Source organism: Amphiura filiformis, chromosome 12 (genome assembly GCF_039555335.1).
Source record: "Amphiura filiformis chromosome 12, Afil_fr2py, whole genome shotgun sequence".
NCBI classification, from domain to species: Eukaryota; Metazoa; Echinodermata; class Ophiuroidea; order Amphilepidida; family Amphiuridae; genus Amphiura; species Amphiura filiformis.
This window is the reverse complement of record NC_092639.1, coordinates 87,421-113,056: the sequence shown is the minus strand read 5'-3', so window position 1 is coordinate 113,056 and position 25,636 is coordinate 87,421. Positions and strand designations below refer to the sequence as shown.

Genomic DNA, 25,636 nt, shown 5'->3' with positions numbered 1-25,636 from the left:
AAAGAAAACAAAATGAGGACAAACAGGTAGGCCTACGAGTACGGTATGTGGGTTAGCCTACAGTTAGTCAAAGTAAGAAAATGAAAACGGGAATAAAATAGGCTAAGGCCGTGTAAAATTAATATTTTGGTTCTCGTCCCCTCCCTCCTCAATTTCTGGGATTTGTCAGATTTTTTTTTTTTTTAGATTTTTCGATTTTTTAGACTTTGGAATTATTTATGAAATCTTCCTACATATAAATAAGTTTATTAGAGAACAAGCATCACTTCCAAGTCTTTTTGTGGTACTCTAGGGGTTTATCCCTCAGAATCTCACATTTGAAAAAAAAAAAAAGAAAGGGCCTCATCGTTTCCTCGAGCACTGTTGGAGAAGACCGAAAACTACTGACAATGCTAATTTTACATTGGAAAAAAAAACGGACGAGAACCAAAACATTAATTTTATACGGCCTAAAGAAGGAAAGAATAATAAAATCTAATAAAATTAGATGATTTAAATAAAAAAAAGCTATTAAACTGAGGACAGAACTAAATAAATAACATGAAAACGGGAAATCACAAGCTAATGAAATAATTTACCTTTTCAATGATTCTACCTGTTCATTAATTCCTCCCGTTTTAGTGAACGCTCCCATTTACTCACCTAGCGGGGACCCGCGCGTAGCGCGGGTATCCCGCTAGTCTTACTATAAATAGGGGAATGTTGTGTGTATGTATCTATGTAGGCCTATATATGTGGCATATGTAAAAGGCTCCGTCAGTTTCGATCCACATGTCGCCAAATTCATACGGGAGATCGAGGGATATACGGGAAATTGCCTCGACTTTATTTGGTTGAAATCGGTCAAGAATTGGCTGCAAAAACAGTGAAAATATGGGTAAAAACGGGGTTTTTGTTATGAAAATCAGTTACCAGCCTGCGCGTCACTGCAGCTGTCAGGCAGCGCGTCGGCGCGCGAGCGTAATGAGCACTACGCCAATGCGCGCGTAAACGGCGCAGAGCCACGCGACCTGCGAGCCAGAGACCAGTGGACATGATAATACAGAAAGAAGGAAAAATAAATAAAAATTAAAGGACAAAAAGGTACATGGACGGGTCACGGGATTATGATAAAGATGAACACGTCCGCATACACGCTCTGAGAGGACGTATACGGGAAAAATATGTGTGTTGTATAAACAAAATGAAGCGGTAGACCTATACTATAAAGAAAAATGAAATTAAAATGACAAAAGAGGTACCGGTACGAGTAATTAGGCCAACAGGTTAAATTAACTAAATGAAACGGGAAAAATAAAGAAAAACGAGAAAATAAAGGACACAAAGGTATATACATGGACGGGTCACGGGATTATGATAACGGATAGCGGTACTATAAAGAAAAATGAAATTAAAATGACAAAAGAGGTATACGAGTAATCGGCCAACGGGTTAAAGAAACTAAATAAAATAGGAATGAAACAAAGAAGGAAAGAAACTAATCAAGAAATGTAAGAAAAAAAGAAGCTAAAATAATGAGAATAGAATTAAATAAAAAACATGGACAACGGGAAATCACAAGCAGCAAATAAAAAAAGAAGCTAAAGGGAAATGTGAAAAAGAACAGAATTAGAAAACAATGGGAACGGGGTTAAATAAATAAATAACATGGAAACGGAAAATCACAAGCTAAGCAGTAAAAAAAAAATTAATGGGAACAAAATAGCCCTATATGTAGAAGAAACTGAAAAGAAAGCAAAAAAGGAAATGTAAGAAGAGACAGATTTATATAAATAAAATATACCGTCAATGATTACCTGTTCAGTAATTCTTCCTGTTATAGTGAACGCCCCCATTTACTCATCTAGCGGGGACCCGCGCGAAGCGCGGGTATCCCGCTAGTCTTACTATAAATAGGCTAATGTTGTGTGTGTGTATGTATGTATGTATGTGGTTTATGTAAAAGGCTCCGTCAGTTTCGATCCACATGTCGCCAAATTCATACGGGAGATCGAGGAATATACGGGAAATTGCCTCGGCTTTATTTGGTTGAAATCGGTCAAGAATTGGCTGCAAAAACAGTGAAAATATGGGTAAAAACGGGGTTTTTGTTGTGAAAATCAGTTACCAGCCTGCGCGTCACTGCAGCTGGCAGGCAGCGCGTCGGCGCGAGAGCGTAATGCGCACTACGCCAATGCGCGCGTAAACGTCGCAGAGCCTCGCGACTTGCGAGCCAGAGACCAGTGGACATGATAATACAGAAAGAAGGAAAAATAAATAAAAATTAAAGGACGGGTCACGGGATTATGATAAAGATGAACACGTCCGCATACACGCTCTGAGAGGACGTATACGGGAAAAATATGTGTGTTGCATTACTCGTTGATGGTCGATAAACGTCCCAATAAATCGGACTTAGTCACCGGTCAGTTCTACAGCATAGATATCCATGGCTAACGATGGTTAACTGTGGAAACATGTTAAAGGACATCAAGAAAATTTTCTAAGTTATTTATTTTGAGCTCTTTCGAGACGAGTAATGGATATATTCTGTAGATTTAGGTTTTGTCTGTGACTGCTAATGTGAGGCCGTCGTAGGTCGTAAGGGCTCAAACTCGGTGGGTGGGTGTAGTTCTGTCCTGGCAAGAAGAAGTTTATGTTCGTTAAGTCATCCGACCCCAGGGCCCCCTCAAGGGGTCATTTGAGGTCAAATGACTAAAACTGCCATATGGGCATGAAACTAGGTCCTACGGGACTCAAACTCGGTGGGTGGGTGTAGTTCTGTCCTGGCAAGAAGATGTTCATGTTCGTTAAGTCATCCGACCCCAGCGGCCCCCTCCCAGGGGTCATTTGAGGTAAAATGACTAAAAACTGTCATATGGGCATGAAACTAGGTCGTACGGGGCTCAAACTCGGTGGGTGGGTGTAGTTCTGTCCTGTCAAGAAGATGTTTATATGTTCGTTTTAAAGTCATCTGACACCGGGGTCCGCTCCCAGGGGTCATCTGAGGTCAAATTACTAAAAAGTGTCGTATGGGCATGAAACTTGGTAGGTACAGTCAACATTTAAAACAACATTTTTGAAGGTCATTTTGGGGTCATCCAAGGTCACCACGGGTCATCTGAGGTCAAATTAGTAAAAACTCATATATGGGCATGAAACTTGGTGGGTACAGTCAACATTTAGAGGGTGCATGCCACTAAATCCGCCTGTGAAGCGGTTTCCGGTAAAAGTTTATCACGACTATAGTCCCAACTTTGCATAAAAAATGTGCAAAATCGGTACAATATTAACAATTTTAGTGTTGCAAATCGTGTTTTGCTAGAACTTGTGAATGTGATCTCTACTAATTTGAACAGAAAACGCGAAAATTTGAGTGATGTTTACGATGATGAGCGCATGAACACACGAGGTCAAAACGTGGTTAGCAGTCGGACGTAAACACGGGAAAATCAGGTCTTTTATATAGCGCTATTTTTCTCAAAAAGTAGACCTAAAATATGGTGTCATTTTCAGATATGTTATGCAGAATTTTGTTCTGATTAAGATGATATCAAATATATATTTCAAAGTAAGACGTAACTCGACTTATAGCCTAAAACGTGACCCCTATTTTGCACGTAAAGTCTATGGAAAGCTATTTTGTGGCATGTACCCTTTAAGGAGCAATTCCATGCGTTTTCCGCGCGTCTTTATCTATTTAAAATGCACGCGAAGAAAAGATTTTGTTCTTTTTCTTTCTCATTCATGGACGCCGCCAGGTTTTTCGCTGTATGTGCGTTTGCCGCGATAGGACTGCTTTTATTTTCAATTTAATAAAAGTTCCGATTTTGGTAGAAGTTTGAAACCTTTTGATATGAATAAAGAAGAGTTTCAAAATATTGAAAACATTGTTTATTGGTGTTTAAATTACAAAGAAGTTTTTCAATTTCATTGTTATTTTTTAACCATTTTTTTTGTCATTTAAACTCAAGTTTTGGCCTTCAATTTTATTAAAATTACATAAAAATTCAGATTTAAGATATTTAAGTTTCTAGTTTGCTTTATTTATACCACTGTCCTGTATTTTAAATTGTTATAACATTCAAGGTTTAATTTATATTGATATTTAATTTCAAATAGCCATTCATTGCATTTGCTTTTTGGACAAAACGGGTTAAAAGTGACGCTGGAGGGGGGGGGGGTAGGCCTACTTGATTGACATTTCTTGTCTTTTTAAATATTCTGCAGGTACTGAGAATGTTTTAATTTTGAAGTTATGCACTTGTAAAAGATGTTCAAAGAACGTTTACTCTTAACATCAATTAATATCTTCATGAAAATAGCAAATCAGCAACCATTGTGCATTCATGTGCATCAAAATGACGAAAAATGGCAATTGTCGGCTATCATGCTTGTGCTTGAAATCGACATCCTGTCTAAAGTATGAAAGAAAATAACCCAAAATTTCTTACAATTTATTAAAAATGTAGTGAAAAAGATAACTAAATCATTTTCAAGGCCTAAAAACGATGTTTTAGCCTCTTCAAGGGTGCATGCCACTAAATCCGCCTGTGAAGCGGTTTCCGGTAAAAGTTTATCACGACTATAGTCCCAACTTTGCATAAAAAATGTGCAAAATCGGTACAATATTAACAATTTTAGTGTTGCAAATCGTGTTTTGCTAGAACTTGTGAATGTGATCTCTACTAATTTGAACAGAAAACGCGAAAATTTGAGTGATGTTTACGATGATGAGCGCATGAACACACGAGGTCAAAACGTGGTTAGCAGTCGGACGTAAACACGGGAAAATCGGGCCTTTTTATATAGCGCTATTTTTCTCAAAAAGTAGACCTAAAATATGGTGTCATTTTCAGATATGTTATGCAGAATTTTGTTCTGATTAAGATGATATCAAATATATATTTCAAAGTAAGACGTAACTCGACTTATAGCCTAAAACGTGACCCCTATTTTGCACGTAAAGTCTATGGAAAGCTATTTTGTGGCATGTACCCTAGAGTTATAAGTTTAGATCATTTTGGGGTCATCCAAGGTCACCCAGGGGTCATCTGAGGTCAAATTACTAAAAACTGTCGTATGGGCATGAAACTTGGTGGGTACAGTCAACATTTAGAGCCAAATTTTTGGAAGGTCATTTTGGGGTCGCCAGGGGTCATCTGAGGTCAAATTTGTAAAAACTGTCATATGAGGGCGCACCACCAAATCACTCCACGATTTATGTACCAGTTAGGGGGGGTAGTGTGTCCTCAAAGGATTATGGGTAATTTGGGAATTTCATCGCGAAAATTTGCTCTGAAGATGACGTCACCCATTGGTTTTGTGTGTGAAAATTGGTCAACTTTAGCATGCACTGACAAGAATCCTAGGGTGTGGCATCCAGATATTATTTCAGAACTAGTTAAATACACCTTCCTTCTATCTACCATTTTCTTAAAGTATGGTTGCAACACCCTAGAAAGGTGTTTAATTTTCAAAATTGCAAGGCTATTTTATTGCCATCGTCCGCCATGACAGAACGATGAAATGCGGCGATCGGGGTTTTCCCTGACGTGTTGCCATATTTAATACTGCTGACCTCTAGAAAGGGATTATGAAAATCAGCATTGCTGCCATAAAAGTGTTAAAATTTTATTTTGGATTTAATATCACGTTCCAAATATAATTATTCCCTTTTCACAACTTTATATTTTGATAAACCAATACTTTCTAAAATTTGCGTTGTTATTTATTCCTGTGCGTTGCTTTATTTATACCAGAAAGCGTCTCGCACATGATCCCTAAATTCAGTAGCAACACTGAATTTGTCAGTGCAGTAAACGTAAAACAAGTTAGCAGCGGTTGTTTTGAATGTGAAGACTTTCGGTGGAAATTCACCACTGATAAAGTGAAGTAAGTTTCTTATTCTCTATCTTGAAATATTATTAACTCATGCTACAGGCTCAGATGTAGTTTTGTAGACAGTTTGGTGTGATTTGAACCGGCAGGAATGCATGCATGTTGTTGAGCGGGGCATTCAGTAAGCTTAAATCATCATATTTGATTTGGTCATAGGCTATAGTTATGTTTAGAAACTGGCCTAGCACTTGTTCAGTGCAGAGGGGGGACTCGGTGACAGCCCTCTCTGACATTGCAAAATCCACCAGTCCTGGGACCAGTCCTAACGTGCTCGAAGGCTGTTTCATAGTTCATGGCCGTGTGCGGACCCCCTCGGGCTCCTGCATGTCCTGCGAGGAACTGGAACTCGACATACAAATTGCGAGCGTGTGGCGCAAGAGCGAATCAGCGCAAAACCTACATTTCGGCCTAGGCTTGACCAGAGGTCCATTTCACTCAACTTTACGAAGCTTCATAAGTCTCAAAATCGTTCTAATATTGGGTATTCATAACTTTGAAACGGTTACTTGAGTAACGAAGGGTTAAAAGTTTACAGTAAATATTTTATTACTTCCATGGTCCGGGTACGCACTGGTGATCGGCTATCGCATAGAAGTGACAAGGTCGCACCGACAACCAATGGGTCAACCGTCTTGTTGTCAAGAGCGTTGATCAGCCAATCAGAGCTCAGAGTGATTGTTTATCTTTTGTGTGTTCACGCTTGTGTACACTCAGCGCACAGCTCAGACAGCAGAAGTAATAAAAAACTAATTGTAGTGAAATGCAACTCTGACCCATTTGGTTCCCTCCGATCTCAACATCCAGCATGTGGTGTCTGCTTTGCGCGCGTTGGTGACATGTAAAACCCACTATAATTTGGGTCACCTCAAGTTTTGTAGTGACGTACGTGCATATTTAGCTCGCAGCAGTATTGAATTATGCGCGTAAAGTTAAATGCGCTAAGTGTATACGCACACGTACAGAGGCGGTTTGTCGGCACACTTGCGGCACCCCCGCAAAAAAGCACTGACGTCACTTCCGAACTTGAGGTGAACCAAATTAAACTATAGTTCTGGCCATGTCACTATGAGCTGTTTCTTTAGGATGGGAACAACAGTACATGTATACAGGGATAGCATATTAAGGCCCCAAAGTCGGGGGTTGTTTTCCCGTGTTTTTCACTCCCGAGCTTGCAGAAAATCCAAATACATGGGGTGAAAATTAAATCTCGGGGGTGAAACATATATTTTGCAGTGTAGTCAGGGGTAGGAGTAAGGTCCAAAAGTAGAGGGTCAAGAGTTCACCCCCGAGCTTGCACATATTCCAAATATAGAGGGTGAAAAATTAATATTTTTTAAATTTAGGGGGTCATTCACCCCCGATCGGGGTTAACGCTACCCCTGCATGTATACATTGTAGGGTCAAGTTCCCTGATCAATCCAAGGCAGATGAGATGAGTCAAATGCACTCTCACCACATGACACTATAATTAAAGACAGAGATAAATGCAATTTATCGCGTCTGATGTCACTGTCAATTACGATCCTTGATTGGTTTACACAGGTTAATCAGCGCGTAAGGAAGACCGATCTATCTGGTGCTGATCGGAGAAAAGGAATAGCAGCAAATGGACAAACCGTTCAAACCCAAGGGAACGTCCTTTATTATTATAATACTAGTTCTTTGTTATTATTTACCTAATCCTCTTACGCCGTCTTGGCAATGGATGCCTGGATGTTTATGATGGGTTTTGATCGATTGGCTGTCACTCAATTAATATTTAGTTAGGCCTATAATATATTTAGTTATAATTGTTTACAGTTATTTTACAATTTTCAGTGGAGAAATAAGTTTGATAATATTATTAAAAATAACACGATATAAACACGATGAATGTTGTTGTTTTTTTTTTGTTTTTTTGTAATCAATATTATTTTTAAATATTATATTACTACTATTTATTATTATTTATTTATATTATCTATTATTGTTATATATTTTTATTTATTACTATTATATTATTATTATAAATATTAATCATTATTTTATTATCATTATTATTTATTATTATTACTAGACCTAATATTATTATTACTATTTATTATTTAATATCACTATCTTATTTTTTGAATTTAATACAATTAAAAAGTAGGCCTACACTAAATTCATTTCAGATTTTTTCTTTATCTTTTTTTCTTTTTATAGGCCTTTTCGTTTATTTGTACAGCTAAGTATAATATATTATTTGTTTATGTTCTTATTTTTGTTAATTTCTTCAGGTAACTTTCATTTATTTATCATTCATGAATTAATTAAAATTTATTTAGATGGCACTGTAGGCTAGCATAGTAGCATGATTATTTTATAAGTTTGTCATGATTTATTAAAATGACGACTTTGTTTATTATTTTACATGATAAATCTGTAGTAAGCCTACTAATAATTCCTGTATTTTTTTTTTTTTTTTTTTTTAATCATAATATCATGATTCATTTTCATTTATAATAAATGTATTTTTATTTATTTTTAAATCTGCTAAAATAATGTCAGCTGACCGTGGCTGGGTGATGGTACTCAAGTACTTGTGGCTTTTGATACCACGGAATAATCGAAGTCAAGTGGTGACTTCCATATAAGGCTGATATATAATGGACGTTCCCTTGGGTTTGAACGGTTTGTGCAAATGGCGAAAAAGTCCGTACTTTTACAAGGCAAAAAGCAGCTTTTCTAGGCATTGTGGACATGGTGTATTCACCAAAGAAAGTTTCCAACTATAAATACCTAACTTTTGAGATGGTTTGCATGTCGAAAGGTGCAAAATTAACAATAAGACGCCCGGTTATAAATCCGCGTTCAGCAAGTCATCATCACGACACTTGTAAACAAACCGTGCTCGAGTTTGATTGACAGGTGACGTCAGACGCGATAAATTGTCTTTATCTTTGTCTTTCATTATAAGCATCTGTGTCGAACGACTTATGAAATGCCCCCTAAGGCGACGAAAAAAGAAAACCTGTTCTACGGGCGGACAGACCTTTCAAGTAGGGTCGGTCGGTCATGATAAATGGCACACAGAGAAATTAAAATGCTAATTTGATACTTGGACAATAATAACAAAAAGTATTGGGGGGGATAGGAGCAAAATATTTTTTTTAGATTTTAAAAATAATTACAGGTGTTACACCCCCCCATTACCACCCCTCGACCGGTGGCCCTTTTGACGACCAAACAGATACAGTTGCATTAGTTTCCATAATTTTCCGCCCTTTTTTAAAAATAATTCTTCTTGCAGCCCCTTCTGTCATGCCCTTTTTCTTTAATAATTCTTTTTGCTGCCCCTTCATCTTCAGCCGCCCCCTGCTTTTACCCCGGGGGTTCATACCCCTAAAGCCACCCCCAACCTGGGAAATGTTTTTAATCTTGATTCTTTCTTCATAATTTGTGTATTTAACAGGCATGGTACCCTGACGATGGATGCATTACAACCGTATTTGTCACCTACAAGTATGCATTACTATAATTTGGACTACCACTGGCACTGACAATCTAGACAATTATTGCAGTAATCAAGGTTGATAAAATATGCCTCTGATATGAACACATGAGGTGGCATTATTTTTTGTGCTTGGTCCAACTTTGGACTGGCCTGGAGCTCTGTGAGGGCCACAGACTGCAGCTCCATCTGAGGCACATAATTAACAAGACATTTCAAGTGTGCACTTATTCTGACATTTTCCATGTAAAATAAATTAGTAATTCAGAATCAGAACAGAAATGAGAACTGTCAATTTTACAGTAAATAAGCGATACAGCCATTGGACTCAATTCTTCAGCATTCAGCAAGGTCATCTCAAAAGGAGGTTCTTCATTGAAAAGTTTGGCAGCACTGACAACAGAATTAAAACCAGAGAACCACAACTTGACCACCAATCCACCATCTTTATACACACATGGGGCAAAAACAACCAAAACTAATCAGGTGCGTGATGCTAAACATGGCATGACGCACTGAGTGCATCTAAGGAGCGACGCAATGTGTTATTGTGTGATTCCAATTGTTTACATTTGTTTCCGCATACCGTCGATAAGGACCCAAATACCCCATTTTCCCCCATGACTTCCCGTGCTATACACATGGTGGTATAATAGGGAGTCCTAGTTCTTTGGTTTGAATTCAAGATTTCTGAAGCAAAATTCACTACATGTAGTCTTCCATTTTTCTTTCAAAACATAATTTTGTCAATCCAGATTTTAGAAAAAATTAAAAATTGCATCCCGTAAAGCGGGGTGACTTTGGACAGTGGGGTGACTTTGGACATGCATATAGGACAGGGTTGCTCAATTTAAATCAATGCTTTTTTTCTAAAAAATCATTGATTTAAATTTAAATCAATGATTTTTTTGAAAAACAATTGTGATTCAAATCAAGCAACCCTGTCCTATATGCGTGTCCAAAGTCACCCCACTGTCCAAAGTCACCCCGCTTTACGGTCCCAAAATGGAATAAACTTCCACAATATTAAGTTGTGGGCTATACAATGGTGATGTTTCAGATTCTATTGGGCTCAATCTTGAAGTCGGATGATCTCCTGAGCACACTCGCACAGTGTGTAGCGTCATAGGGGCATGTGTCCACGCAATCGATCTGAAATTTTAGAAAATCCCACAGGAAAATTGCCGAAAATGGCTTGTGCCCCCCTCCTCCAATCAGACCTGGTGTCCCCCAATCATGGTATGTGCCCCCCCAATAAAACAATATACGCTATGCCACTGCCTTAGCACTTAAACACCTTGTTTTGTTGAAATTGGCCCAGAGTTGGTGCCAGCTAAAAAAACTTTGGGTGGGGGGGGGGGGGTGTCTGAAAATTGTCATTCTATGAAAATTATTATTTGCTCTTTTCTATTGATAGTTATTGATGTTACCGTAGTTCTTGGTGTCAAAGATTCCAAAATTGAAAGTTGCATAAGATCTGGACCATCTGTATTCTTGGAAACGGCATGTTTTACGTCAAAATTAGGGTGTGAGTGGATGAGGGCTCTTTGCATTAAACATGCTCATGCTCTTACAACTTTTTCCAGTTTTAGTGATTTAAATACAGACAGAGTCAGAAATTGGATTCTCCAAGTGGAATTTTGCAAGAATCTGTGGATTCTTGCCATAACTCTATATGATAAACTGAAATATTTACGAGAATCCATTTAGATTCTTGCAATTTTGTTGACGAGAATCTTTGTGAGAATGGATTCTCGACGAATTTCTGACCCTGACAGATAATCATAGGTGGTACCTGCTGAAGGCTGAATTTTGAGCTTTTTACATGATACACTTCAAAGTTGACTTTGTTTGGAGTTAATGCACTTTCATATACCATGTACAATTTTGCCCTAGTGCCCCCTCTGAAAAATCTTGTGCGACTTTCATAAATGGAATCTCTGACATCAATAAAATATAAAACAACACCAAAATCAGTAGCATAAGGCAGAGAATTATATTTTTTCATGCTAAATTACAATTTTCAGACCCCTCCCCTGCCCAAATACATTTTTACCCAGGTTTGGCCAATTTTGATATAAAAAAAAAGGTGTCTTAGAGATGCTGAGGAGATCATCCCGCATCAAATTTAATTATAAAATAATCTAAAACATCACCCTATTTTGACCCCTGTATATAACATATTAATTACTCAGGCCTTGAAATTCAAATTTTTAAGGGGACTCATTTTTAAAGGCACTCATTGAGCAAAGGGCATGAAGGCCAATATTTTGGAACTGAAGAATTTAATGTGTTGAAATTAAGAGGCACCGCCAAGTCTAAGGGCAACTGAGGCCATGGATGGCCTCTGTAAAATTTGAGGCCTGCTACTACTAATTTCAGCAAAATATTTGTTTTAATATTGGTTGATTGGGTTTTACACTTAAAATATTCTAACAAAAATATGGCTGAGATTTTCAAGAAAAATTTTGGACTACACACTAAAAGCTTTGCTATTAATCTTGGCTAGTTGCATCCTATATTTTGAAATACATACACTATTTTGAAATAAAACAAACAGAACAAATAAGTTACTCAGAAAACTGAAATAATTTCATGTCTTGATGTTTTTAATATTACCATGTATTTGTATAATATCAATTAAATTTATAAATCCACATTTTTTCCCTTTGAACTGCTTGATTGTTTGGATCAAGTAAATAAACATTGTGTGGAGTTTTTTGTGGATAATTAAATGCGCTTGACCACATTGATAGTACATGTAGCCTCGTCAAAATCACCACTTTACCCCCATCAATACAGATTTTGGTATCAGGTGAAAGCTTGTATTTTCATCAGTGAAATTGTAGACCTGGAATGTTACACCCAGATTACACCGTGTAGTGGTTTGGTGGTTTACTAGGATGCACATATTTGCTTCTAAATCCAACTCAAAACTTGGAGTACTAGTAGTGAGCCTCAATGTGTTACAGTCTGGTCACACACAACTGAAGAGAAAATTCCCAGTACCTCCCTCCATGCAGCTTTAAGGGTGGTCTTAACCCTGGAATTATGGAAACTTTTAGGCCTCATATTAACTGCTAAATTGTTGGTCTAAAAAAGAATATAGAAGTATACATTTTTAAAATGGCAAAGACATGATGAATTCATCTGTGAGGTAAAATTTTGGCCAAAATGCTAATTTTTGGAGAAAATCCCAAAAAACACTTGTTTGTTTTTTGAGCCAAATTGTTTTGGTCAATGTAACAAATAAATTCTTGGGCCAAAAGAATTTTTTATTACCGTATTCGTCTGAGTATAGTCCCATGTTCGATTATAGTCCCCCCCCCCCCATTTTTAAAGTTATTCTTTCGGTTTTGGAGTGTCCCTGGACCTAGACCTAAATCATTGTAAATGCTAGGATCATTCGTGGTTGACCTAAAAAAATAATTTAAAAAAATTGCATGATATTTTGTGTTTTTAATATGAAAATTTATAATTTTGTATTCATGTCATACTCTATTAATGATTTCAAAATGCATTGAATTTGAATGCATTTTGATATCATTAATAGAGTATGACCAGTGGCGGCACCAAGATTTTTTTCGGGGGGGCATTTAGGGGCAAAGTAAATTTCAGGTGGGTTCAAAATTGCCGCAAAAAGTGGAAATTTACGTGATTTTGGGGTTTTTACCGCAAAAGTGGAGGGGGTAAACTGGAGGGGGGGGCAAGAAAAATATTGGGGGGAATATCTTGGAACCGTTTTTTATTTTTTTATTTTGACCAACTTTTTATTTTATGTTGACCGAAAAATTTGGGCCAAAAAAACCCTGTTTTTTTCCTTCTAAAATGAGCATTTTGCCCCAAATTAGACCTCACAGATGAATTTACCAAGTCTTTGCCATTCTAAATATGTATACTCTTATATACTTTAGACCAACAATTTAAGTTTTAAATGAGGTCCGAAAGTTTCCATAATTCCATTAAGACCACCCTTTTTTTTTTTTTTTTATTTTATTTTTTTTTTATTCATTTTGCTTTTAGATTAAACAGGACAAAAGACAAATAACTTGAGAAAAAATAAACAAAAGATAGAAAGAATAAAAACAACACACACAAAATACAAAAGCATCTCTTATATCACTAGTACAATACAATATTATGCATATTTTTAAATTCGTTTAAATACTTTGTTTGTCCGTGGGCACATGAGAAAGACAATAATAATTAATATGTTATATTTATATATAATTACTTTGTTGTTACATTATTTTCTTACACAAAACCTTCCCATTTCATACGAAAGATATTCAATCTATTTATTCTCTGAAAACAAGCTTTTTCTTCTTCAATTTTTTTACTTAAAAAATGTGAGAACGTGGCGATATATGGTTTCTCATTTGAAAACCTGTTCCTAAATAAATAATACTTAGCACTCAGAATACCGTAAACGTTCGCCTAATGGCGCTTTTGGATTCTTAGAAATGTGAGAGCGCCATCCTTGTAAAATCTCAACAGCATTAAGGATACGTATATGTTAAATTGAGCAACCTGGACATAATGCATCAGAAAAAAATATCGTGACATGACCCAATACTTTAGGTCACTAGGTTAGTTGCTAGAGCAGCAAATGTTTTGGGGTTTCTTCAGGTATTCTTTCTCAAAGTGCCATTGGACTTAATTTGTAAATCGATTCATACGTTATACCTAACTCATTTTGGTAAATCTTTTTATAACATTGTAATTTCTTCATATTTTTTTATATTCTTCAGTTCAAAATTACGCCCTTCTATTGTCTGACCCGTTAGCTCAGTCGGTAGAGGTTGCGCCTTGAATGGCGAATGGTACTTGTTCAAATCTTGGTTTCTGCCCCCACTTTTATGTGAAGAAGGGTCAAGAAATGTTTTTGAATTTTGTCCCCATTTTACGAATGAATATTGTGAATTTTTTTAAATTTAATTTTAATTTTCTTATTTTTTTTTAGATAAATAGGCACTGCGAACAAACGGCAACAAAACTGCTGACAAAATTTGCTCCACCTGCTACCTATCAATGCGTGATATATTCCACTACATTTAACAGTTAAATGACCTTTGAAAAATAGAACGGCCACAATGTTTCAAATTGTGTAACTACATTACTTTATTCATTTATGCATTATAAATGATCAGCTATTCTTTCTTTTCTTAAAAGGATCGAACTCAAGCAGATCAGACTATTGATCATATAACTATCAGACCACGAAGTAGTTACGTAACTCCGTGATGGTATCGGAACCAAGCACTGTTTGTATGGCGATCATTACCAGCGCACTGAATGGTCTATTGTTCTATTGTGTCCGATTTGAGCGCTGACATATTGGAAAATGATGCCAATCAATATTCATGAGAGTGTACATTCAACGTCCAATTTTCGAAATTGGGTGACTTGTGCTTGGCAGGTGTAAAATACATCTGACTGGGCGTTTTAAATACGTAACGCATAAAGGCATTGGCATCATCGAATGGCTGCCTATAGTGCTGTTAGTGTTAGGCCTATGTGTGTGTGTGTGGGGGGGGCTGTGTTTAGTTTCTATAATAATTATTATAAGGCCTACATTTATTTGTCATTCCTTTCTTTTCCTTTCTCTGTACTTATTCTTTCCTTGCTAAAGTATCACTCCCTCTTCTTATCTCCCTTCCCTTCTCCATCGCCTCATACTTTTTGTCCCTCTTTCTCTCTACCTCCAGCCCCCTCTCATTCTTCATGTCCCCTCCCCCCACCTCTTCCTCCCTCATCCCCTCCCAAGACCTCTCACAAAAGAGCTGCCCCCCCCCCCTTCAGTACGCCACTGTTTATGTCATTCTCCTTCTTAAAATAAAATAAAATGTCAATTTGTGAAACAACTTTTATATAGGCCTATACCGGTATACTTATTATATGTTACATGTATACGTAGCTATTACCATTATACAGTAATAGACATGCAGACATGGCAGCTTTGATATGTAATCATTCAGCAAGCGCATTCAATTTATTTAAATGAAGCACCTACAGTCAGTGGGGTGACAACGAACTGCATCAGCGGCTAATGTGTGCCTTTTCAGCTTACGGCTACTCAATTACACCCTTGAGTGGTATGACAACAAAAGGTACTTTTCGTTATAGTAAGCGCTTTCACACGACTTTCGTTTGATCACTTTTTGACAGTAGTCTGCTAGGTAAAGCGTTAATACACTGTCGGGTCAGCTTACCGATTTAATGGTGGAAGCCCTTTGTCCAAAACAAAAGGTACCTTTCGATGAATAGCTTGTCAGATTTCAAATCGGCACAAGTTTACAATGCGTTACATAATCTATTGCCTCTCCATTCTTAATAGCTCCATGGGCGGAACCCCTTTCTTCGAAACAATGGTACCACTTTTATGAATAGCCTGTCGCAACTTCTAATCGGCATCAAAAGAACAAAAGATTATATAATCTATTGCGACTCTATTTCTATTAAAAGCTCTTTGGCTATAGAGACCTTGCGTTTATCGATTGGCTCCAAACAAAGGATTTGAACCGGTTTCTTCCCCGTAATCATGGCGCAGTGCAGTCCATTCAATCAAATGTTGTCATCAACCTATTTGATCGTAGTGCATTTTGTTATTTGTGTGAGACGAACTGTCGCGGTAGATGCAATCATGCTTTTGTTGAATGCATTTGAGTAGTCCGCCATATTTACGGGATGATACGTCATATGCACAGCCTCTATTCAGTTGGTCGTTGTATGATTTTGTTCGTTCACTCATTCAAATTTTATTTATATCATTTGAAGACTGAGCCTATTATGATACATTCTCCGTGGAACAGTTTCAAACAAAATAGCTAGGGATTATTGGGGCAGAGGTTATCTTTTGAATCCTCTTAGAGGGCTATTATTTTTTTAAAGGGGGGTCCCAAATTTACAAAAAGTTTGCTTCAATAAAATTGCGCACCCCCTATTTCGGCAACAAAGATTTTATGATCCCAAATCCCAAAATTGTATTGAAATCAGTCTTTTTGAATAAAATAACACACTTTCTGTGGTCATCGTGTGACTCCCTACATTTTGGTCATTGAACATTTTATGACCCCCTCCTATTATTCTTTCCAAGACTTTATGACCCCCGTATATTTGGGACCCCCCTTTCGAATAAAATGATATACTTCTTATGACCACTGATGCATAGGCAAGGACACTCGCGCGAATTGAAAGACTTGTCGCACGCGACAGTTCGTCTCACACACATAACAAATGCCTATACAATCAAATAGGTTCATTACAACATTTGATTGAATGGATTGAGTTACTCTAAAATGAAACGATAAAAACAAAGAATCATGAAAAAGGACACATACAAGATAAAATAATAAAATTATATAACAAATGTTAAAGATAAAATCAAGAAAATAGAGAATAAAATTTCCTCAAATCAGAAAAAAAACATTGACAGACAGCATAATCTGTCAGAAATTACTGCATGAGATTCGAACCATCAACCTTCTCCACAAGTTCTCTTTATCCTCGCACTATAATCTAATGCTCTGCTCACTGGGCCACAACGTATCAGGTGAATGATTACCGCATTATCATGAACAAGTTTGTTCGATCTTGTTCATAATTGTATGTGTCGATAGGTTTCACCCTTTAACTACACGTACCCTTAATGATCAGTGATAATAGTCGGCTTTTACAGGGATGGCGCTCTCTCATTTCCATGAACTCCTTAGCGCCATTAGGCGAACGTTTACGGTAATATAGTTAAGCACTTTGAACCTTGAATGTCCTTCCAGTCCCAAAATTATATCTTTATAACATAGATGTATTCGAGTCTGTATCTTTCCATTTAACCATGTCTCTATCTCCATCCAAAAAGAGTTTATTTGATGGCATTCCCAGAACATGTGATCAATTGTTTCTTTATTTTGACATAAATGACAATTTTCGTTCTCTTTCAGATTAATAAGCTTTAAATAACTATTGCTTGGAATTATTCGATGAAGGATTTTATATTGAAAAAATCTCATTCTTTCTTCAGTGGTAATTTGAAAAGGTAATGTCCAAATGTATTCCCAATTTAGATTACCCAAATGATCAAACAAACGATCATAATAATTCTGATTTACTGGTTTTGTTGATTGTAGACCACCCTTAATGACATCTTGGAAACATGTTTTCAAATAAATATTGAAACTTGTGTCTATATGTTTAAAATTGAACACTCATAAATATAAATGTTCGTGGTCAGAATAGTAACTGTAATAAAGTTATCAATGTTAATGGTTGAAACATCTATTTGTTGTCAAGCTTTTTCATACTGATTGTGTTCAGTGAATCAATCATTTTACTTGTCAGTTCATAAGCTCATTTGAAGACAAAGTCCCATGTTCAGAATTTGCACTTGTAAATAAACATTTCAACTGTGTTCATCTTGCCACGGTTGCATTGGTTTGTAGAGATGACAGGTTGGTTCATCACTGATCAGATCTGCCATGATGCTCAACCTAAAACAACAACAAAAACAAAAAACAAAAGATTAGAGATGAACCAACTACCACAAACTATACCATATTCATTTCATTACCCACCCATGCCCCTATACAAATGTATGCACCCACCCAGTGACATGCAAACTGTGATAGTATTAACTGTAAATCTGGATCATGGTGTGAAACATCAGGGAGCGATCATTATTTATGGCAGGGGGAATGGCAAAATTTAGGGGGGAACACAAACTTTTTGGTGTCTTGAGGGGGGAACCTGAAATTTTTAGTTGAACCACTGAGGGATTGTTCAATCTATTATTCAATAGGCTAATGAATGCGTATTTACTTGTTGCGTGAGAAATTGTACAAAATAATGCCCTTGCGCTGATGTTGATGCCCCGTGCTCGTGCATTAGACGCATCAACATCAGCGTGTGTGCATTATTTTGTCCAATTTCTCTCCTAACTAGTGATACGCATTCATTTTAACCTAAAAACATATACGCTCTGCACAATTCATGATGCACTTATGGTCCATTGCAAGCCCGATTCGACCTTTGTGGCATTAAACCCAGTTAACAGGAAATTAATCCAGTAAATCGATTCAATAAAGCAAATAAGCTCATGCATTCGATCACTAACGGCAACCAGCTTCGGTCGATTACCCCAGCTGCAGCGTGTGTAAACTCTAATTTGCATAGAGGCTGTACGTGAAATTATTGATTGGCTCCAAACAAAGGATTTGAACCGGTGCACGTAATCATGGCGCAGTGCAGTCCATTCAATCAAATGTTGTCATCAACCTATTTGATCGCAGTGCATTGTTATGTGTGTGAGACGAACTGTCGCGGTTGATTGCAATCAAACAAACGATGTCTTATGTATTACTTTGTTCCGTGATGAAAATCGTGATGTTTTATTTAATCACTCTCGAAAAATGTATTTCTTTTGTAGGCCTATTACTTTGTTTTGTGATGAAAATCGTGATGTTTTATTTCATCACGCTTTAAAACAAACGATTTCTTATGTATTACTTTGTTTCGTGATGAAAACCGTGATGTTTTATTTCATCATCACGCTCTAAAACAAACGATTTCTTATGCATTATATTTGTTTTGTGATGAAAATCGTGATGTTTTATTTCATCACGCTCTAAACAATAATTATAGTTACATGCATTTCAAGAAAAAATCTTATTAAAACGGTAGGCCCTATGTTGTTTAGAAAAAATGTAGAAAGTGATGATGATGATGATGTCGATGATGATGATGATGATGATGATGATGATGATGATGATGATGATGATGATGATGATGATGATGATGATGTCTCCAAAAGTGTCCCGGTTTTTTTTTCTTGCCCTAAATCGTGCGTATCTATTAATAAGGCACTTCAATAATCAATAAGCAGTCCCGTGACGGCCTCCACTAACTAGCTACTAACTTGGGTTATGGGCCCTGATTTTCATGTTCACTGTCACTTACTCATCAGCGAAGTACGACCCTTTGTCAATTACCTACAGTACCAAATTTCGGCATACTATTTAAAAACTCATCATGATGATCGAACAGAGAGTACTTTAAATGTAGCTTGTACCGTTTTCGTGTGGCATTCTTCAGAAGTGAGCGGTCCGTTTACCAAAATTTTCGGTCAAATCTCCATTCAATTAACACGGGATTTGGCTAGCTATGCCTTGCCCTCACTCACTGTTTTACCAAAGTACGAATATTTCTGAACATCTAACCTAGCTGTAATTTTAGGTCATGTTAGAGAAATATATTTGCTAGAAGTTTTTGAGAGTACTTTTAATATTGGCCGGTTATTTTTCACACATTGACGTTAACTAGGCAAATGCCTATCCTTTTAACGTGGCACGATTTGTAGAGGTCACAGCTCAATGGTGAGAGCACTGTGTATTGTGTATAGGAAAACGGACAGTAACTGCAGTATGTAACCAGTGGTTTGAGATCGAGGGGTGAGGGAAGTACCGGTACTTGATGGTGCAGAATTTGTACATGTGTCTGAGACAGTAGGGCCGGCCAGGCCTACTGATGAGTGATGTCATGAATGTAACTAGTGCAAATTTAATCTTCGATACCAGCTGAAACTATAGTCTGTTCATGGTTCACTGCATCTGCGTTGCGTTACAGCTATCGGTAATATTCTGCCGCAACTTTAGCGATACTGCAATGCATTATTTTGGGAAGAGACTACATCTACAATGCAGGTTTATTACCCCTTTATACGCAACTTACCATGCTTACCGGCTACCACAACCAGGAATAATAGACAAAGGGATAGGCATCCTAGTTTGCTGCCCTCTTTCGAAATATGTATCCTAGGTCTCACAATAGGCGGATTAGCGGCCATTTTGTCTTCGACATCACGTGTCCTTATATTTTAGTACACAAATATATAAGTTAACAGGTTTACTATTTTAAAATTATATTTTGAGTATACAATATATTCTGTGAGTAAATAGATCAAATGACGATGATTGTTTAGGTATTATATGCTTGATAGAATTAAACTGTTTGACCAGCTAGTATTCTCCTCCGCCGTCAGTGTGATTCCAGTCACTCCACGTACCGTGTTGCGAAGGTGGAGGAGTCTAAAGCTGTATTGACGAACACGCATGCGTTAAAAATATGTAGCCTAGGTCGAACAATAGCGTGACGTAGTTTCCGGCATTGTTCCTATGCACTTTCACCCTCCTGCCACAACGCAGACATAGCCATTGTAGCAGATGCAGTGAACAGACCTTTATACATGTACATGCAAATAGTCTACAGTTAATTTTGTATTACTTCCGTGGTCTGTGCTGTGTGCGTGCGTACATGAGCGAAAACACAGAAGTCATAAATAATCACGCTGATTGACTGATCAACAATGGTCTTGATAGTCGACCCATTGGTCATCGCCGCATAGAAGAGGAGGAGACTTCGCCACTTCTAAATTGTACATGATTGCCAATCACCAGCTGTAAAATATTTACTGTAGCTCTGTGATCAAGCGTAGTCTTATGCTGGTTTCATACTTTCTGCCGCTTGTCGCCGAGCGGTGTGACGCTTCATTATGCCGATTGCACTTGTCTGTAAGCCGAGCGGCACACCACTGAGCGGCAGCGCCCGCGGCATGACTCTGAAAGCTACTCTTGCCGCTCAGCACCGCTCCAAAATCTTGTTTTTTTGTTCTCATACGTCAGAGTGGCACTGTTGATTTGAATTCAACTCCCACCTGTGCTGCCGCTGCGACAAAACGGTGAAGTGATCGATATATCGGCTTGCCGCTGGTCTCCGCTAGCGTTTCTGGTGCGACTGCGCAGTGAAGTAAAATCATCTTCAAAGCGGCAAGCGGCAGGAAAGTATGAAACCAGCATTACTTGTTTTGCATTGCCTAAAGTTAATTTTTTAAACTTCTGTGGTCCGGGTACGCGCTGGTGAATTGCGATCGCGTAGAAGTGACAAAGGTCGCCTACCTACGCGCCGCGCCGAAGACCAATGGGTCAAACGGTTGTTGTCAAGTGCGTTGATCAGCCAATCAGCGTGATTGTTTATTTCTTCTGTGTGCACGCTCGTCTACGCTAGACGCACAGCTTGGACCACGGAAGTTTAAAAAAATTAACTTTAGCTAGGCTTAGCCTCAAGTGGCTAAAGTTTTTAAGCTTACCGGGAATACCAGCTAGCTAAACTGATCTGGAATCATTTTGTAACTTACCTGTCCCGTTACTTAGACAAAATATTCTTTTCTGCATGAAAATGGTTGTTTATTTCCGTTCCTGGATTTCTAAATGAAACGTTTCCTTTGCAATACATGTGTGTTTACATTTCACGCGAAGTGCAGCTGAACCCGCTGACCACTTGAAAATGCTGCGTGCGTGCTGTGAAGTGATAACTGGCAACCCTTTAATATCTCGGTTCCAGGCGGCGTGTTGCCCCCATACTGGTTAGTTTACGCGGCGAAGGATCCACAAGCCGTCTGAAACGAGACTACCTGGAATAGTCCCAACATTGTGTCAGTACGTACGGGACAAATATAGTGTACAAATTTTGCAATTGGACAAAAGACATAGGCTATGTTGTTACGATATGCATTCCCGGCATACAGTGCGAAAAATTATCCGAAAGACGATATCGCGTTCACTTTGTCAGGTGATTAACCGATGACGTCATGAGACACACTACCCCCCCTATGTACCAGTGAAATTCGGTTAAAATAGTCCACCGCTTATTTGAGCTTGTTGCGGCTTTATTTTCAAAACGTATAGTCAAAATTTGCCCATTTTCAGCTCATTTGCTTCCGACAAGTGTCTACATGACAAAATATGAGAAAAAGTCCCAATGTTTTATTTCAGAGATGGAGTTTTGGCGCGAATTTGGACAATGTCCGGTTTCAAAAATTGAGTGATTTTTTGGGGTTAAATTTGCACGTTTTTTCTTTGCGGCCAAATAGCAAAAAAAGTAGATGGTCACCAATATATTCTGTTAAAAGAATAATATTCTACACGTGATAAGCTTTAATTTGATACCAAACTTTTTATCTATATTACGTTTTTGCAGTGACAAAACGCCATCCAAACGTGCGTATTTCACAGTGTAATCCAATGGCGCAATCATTGCTGGTGCGCTCTCTTATAAGCGGCTTTTAAAGTGTGTTGCTATGTACGCGCATTTTACAAAAAAACATAGAATAAGGGCAGAAGTCTTAATAAATCATTTTATTTCATTCGCAAATGCTTGAAATAACATTTGTGATTAGTTTTAGCAATAATGTTTTTTATTTATCCAAAATACAGGTCTCTGACGTTAAGAAAAGCATCAAAAATCTACTTATATGAGCGCTTTTGCTATAGATTTATACCAAATCAGAATAACGTATAAAACTTGTATTTTTGCTTAAAATGCCAAAATCAGTAGGCCTAGTTTGAAGACAGAGAACGAAGGGGGGGGGGGGGTAATTTGACTCAATTATGTAAATAGGCCTATATTTAAGGTATTAAAAATATTTGTACACACATAAAGTACTTTTCATAATTAAAAAAATTAAAATTAAAGAGTATCTTTTTGCATAAAACATTCAATTTTATGTCCAACCTCTTCAAACTTCTGCATGTTGATAAACACGTTGAAATTTGGGTCTTTTGGTGATTCGGACTGATATTTAGAGCACCATTTCTTCCGAACGGAAAGTCGTAGAGGGATAAAAACTTGGGAAATGACTAGAAACTGTCTCTAGTTTACTTCAAAATGTAAAAAATTGGATTTTGATAACTATTGACGTTTATAAGAGGGCGCACCACCAAATCACTCCACGATTTATGTACCAGTGAAATTCGGTTAAAATAGTCCACCGCTTATTTGAGCTTGTTGCGGCTTTATTTTCAAAACGTAGGCCCTATAGTCAAAATTTGCCCATTTTCAGCTCATTTGCTTCCGACAAGTGTCTACATGACAAAATATGAGAAAAAGTCCCAATGTTTTATTTCAGAGATGGAGTTTTGGCGCGAATTTGGACAATGTCCGGTTTCAAAATTGAGTGATTTTTTAGGGTTAAATTTGCACGTTTTTCTTTGCGGCCAAATAGCAAAAAAAAGTAGATGGTCACCAATATATTCTGTTAAAAGAATAATATTCTACACGTGATAAGCTTTAATTTGATACCAAACTTTTTATCTATATTACGTTTTTGCAGTGACAAAACGCCATCCAAACGTGCGTATTTCCCTGTGTAATCCAATGGCGCAAGCATTGGTGGTGCGCTCTCATATGGACATGTCACCATCAGCCTGGTAATCGCGCCCAGCCGAGAACCGCCAAATATGGTAACCGCCTAGTCTATTTTAAAACTGATGCATCAATGACTATGTTCATCATGTCATTATTGTATCATTCTCACATACATTAGGAAATGAATTTGGAGAATAGAGGCCTTGCATGTGACATATCATCCCGTAAATATGGCGGACTACTCAAATGCATTCAACAAAAGCATGATTGCAATCAAATAGGTTGATGACAACATTTGATTGAATGGACTGCACTCCGCCATAACTACGGTGAAGGACACCGGCTCAAATCCTTTGTTTGGAGCCAATCGATAATTTCATGCAGGGCCTCTATACTTTCTGTTAATAAAATACTATGCTGACCTCACACTCCAGTAATTTCAGATAATTGAGCTCAGTAATACATCAAAGAATGTCTTCCAATTCATGAAAACAAATAGATAATCTGCATATCGGATTAAAAGCTTGAGGCATTTCAATTGCAAGGCCCATTACTTATACACCAACAACAACATAGGCCTACAAGTGTATATAATGTAGCACTATGTGCACACATTATCATGTTGTGGATGGTGAATCAAGCTGCAGTGCCTACCCATTCCCAAATAAATGCAGTGACCAACCGGTGTTCACTCATGATTGACGTACTGATCATTATGTATGATTTAAACTCATAGGTTTTGGCAATGTGGGAGGGGGTGGGTTCAAAATGACCCCATAGGATTATACGGGGGTAAAAATTTCAAATTGCTCAAATACCCCTTTCAAATATATCAAATTATTTAAATAAATGAATGAATGAATGAATGAATGAATGAATGAATGAATGAATGAATGAATGAATAAATAAATAAATATAAAAAAATTGAACAAATTGTAGCGTAGCATTAAAATCATAATAACCATTGCTGGCAGGCGGATTCGAACCAACGATATTGACATTACAAGTCTGATGCTCTAACACTGAGCTATGCCATCATCTAGTAATGAGGGTCAAGTTTTTAGCGTATACAGTGTTTGTCTGTGAAAATGCCGCCTTGTGAAATAAATAAATATAAAGTCTCAATTTTTAATTTAAATTTATTTGATAATTTTCTAACCTATATTTTCTTTAGAGCAGGGACAAATATTTCCCCTTTTATCCAATTTGGCCGCTAAATAAGAATCTACTTCTTTTATTACTGATTTAATTCCGCGATTTGTTCCATTCAGCAATATCAAAGATTAATGTCAAGCATCTCACGACAGATATTTAGTTGGCTTGGTGGTTTTGCACAGTGCTTTTTAACTGGGAGGTACCGAGATCGATTCCCACCTCTGCCTGCAATTTTTTTTCAAGACTGGGAAATAATAACCTGACATTCGCCGCTGACATTCGTACTGCAGAAGCGGAGTTGTAACTTGTTAAACTTTGCTCCTTCCGTAAAAGGGTACATTATTTTGGCACTACATTATTTCTTTTTTTCCACATTGCTGGTAGGCCCCTATTAAATATCAAATGGTCATAATTGGTCACTTCAAATCATCGCCAACTGAACGAGGTTCAGGAATGTACTCTCATTGTTAATTGTTGGTTAATCCACCACTTGAACAGGACTTAACCAAAGCAAACAAAGACTTAAGCTTTTTTACGAATGCTATACATAAGTATAAGCTTATTATCCTCTTCAACAATAGGATTAAAGATTGGTGCTTGACTGGAATTACGTGCTAGTGTCATTGGTTATTGTTAAAAGGCAATAAGGTGTGTAATTGCAATATTTCCTCTGAATAGGAAAGACTCTCTACATCGAACCATGGATGCTGGTGGTTTGAATTAAGCCCGATCCCGACTCCACTTCGCAGCGGTGTGCGATGCTGCGATGCTTTTCAAACATCTCAGCATCCCGCGATGAAATTAAAATGTACAGGTGGAGTCAGTATCGGGCTTTAGGAATAAAACTCAATTCGAAATGATGCGCTTGAGAATTCAACAATATAAATAATGGTAGCTCTATTATAATACACATTAATGATAAAATTCCAAAATATA

The 25,636-nt window shown here is 37.4% G+C and overlaps 1 long non-coding RNA gene across 1 annotated transcript; it reads left to right on the top strand.

Moving 5' to 3' along the window:
- The first annotated feature begins 2,372 nt into the window (after positions 1-2,372).
- On the top strand, positions 2,373-3,158 carry LOC140165287 (uncharacterized). The gene is made up of 2 exons (XR_011860665.1): positions 2,373-2,577; positions 2,874-3,158. It is a non-coding gene; the product is annotated as an uncharacterized lncRNA (long non-coding RNA).
- Positions 3,159-25,636: the final 22,478 nt, after the last annotated feature.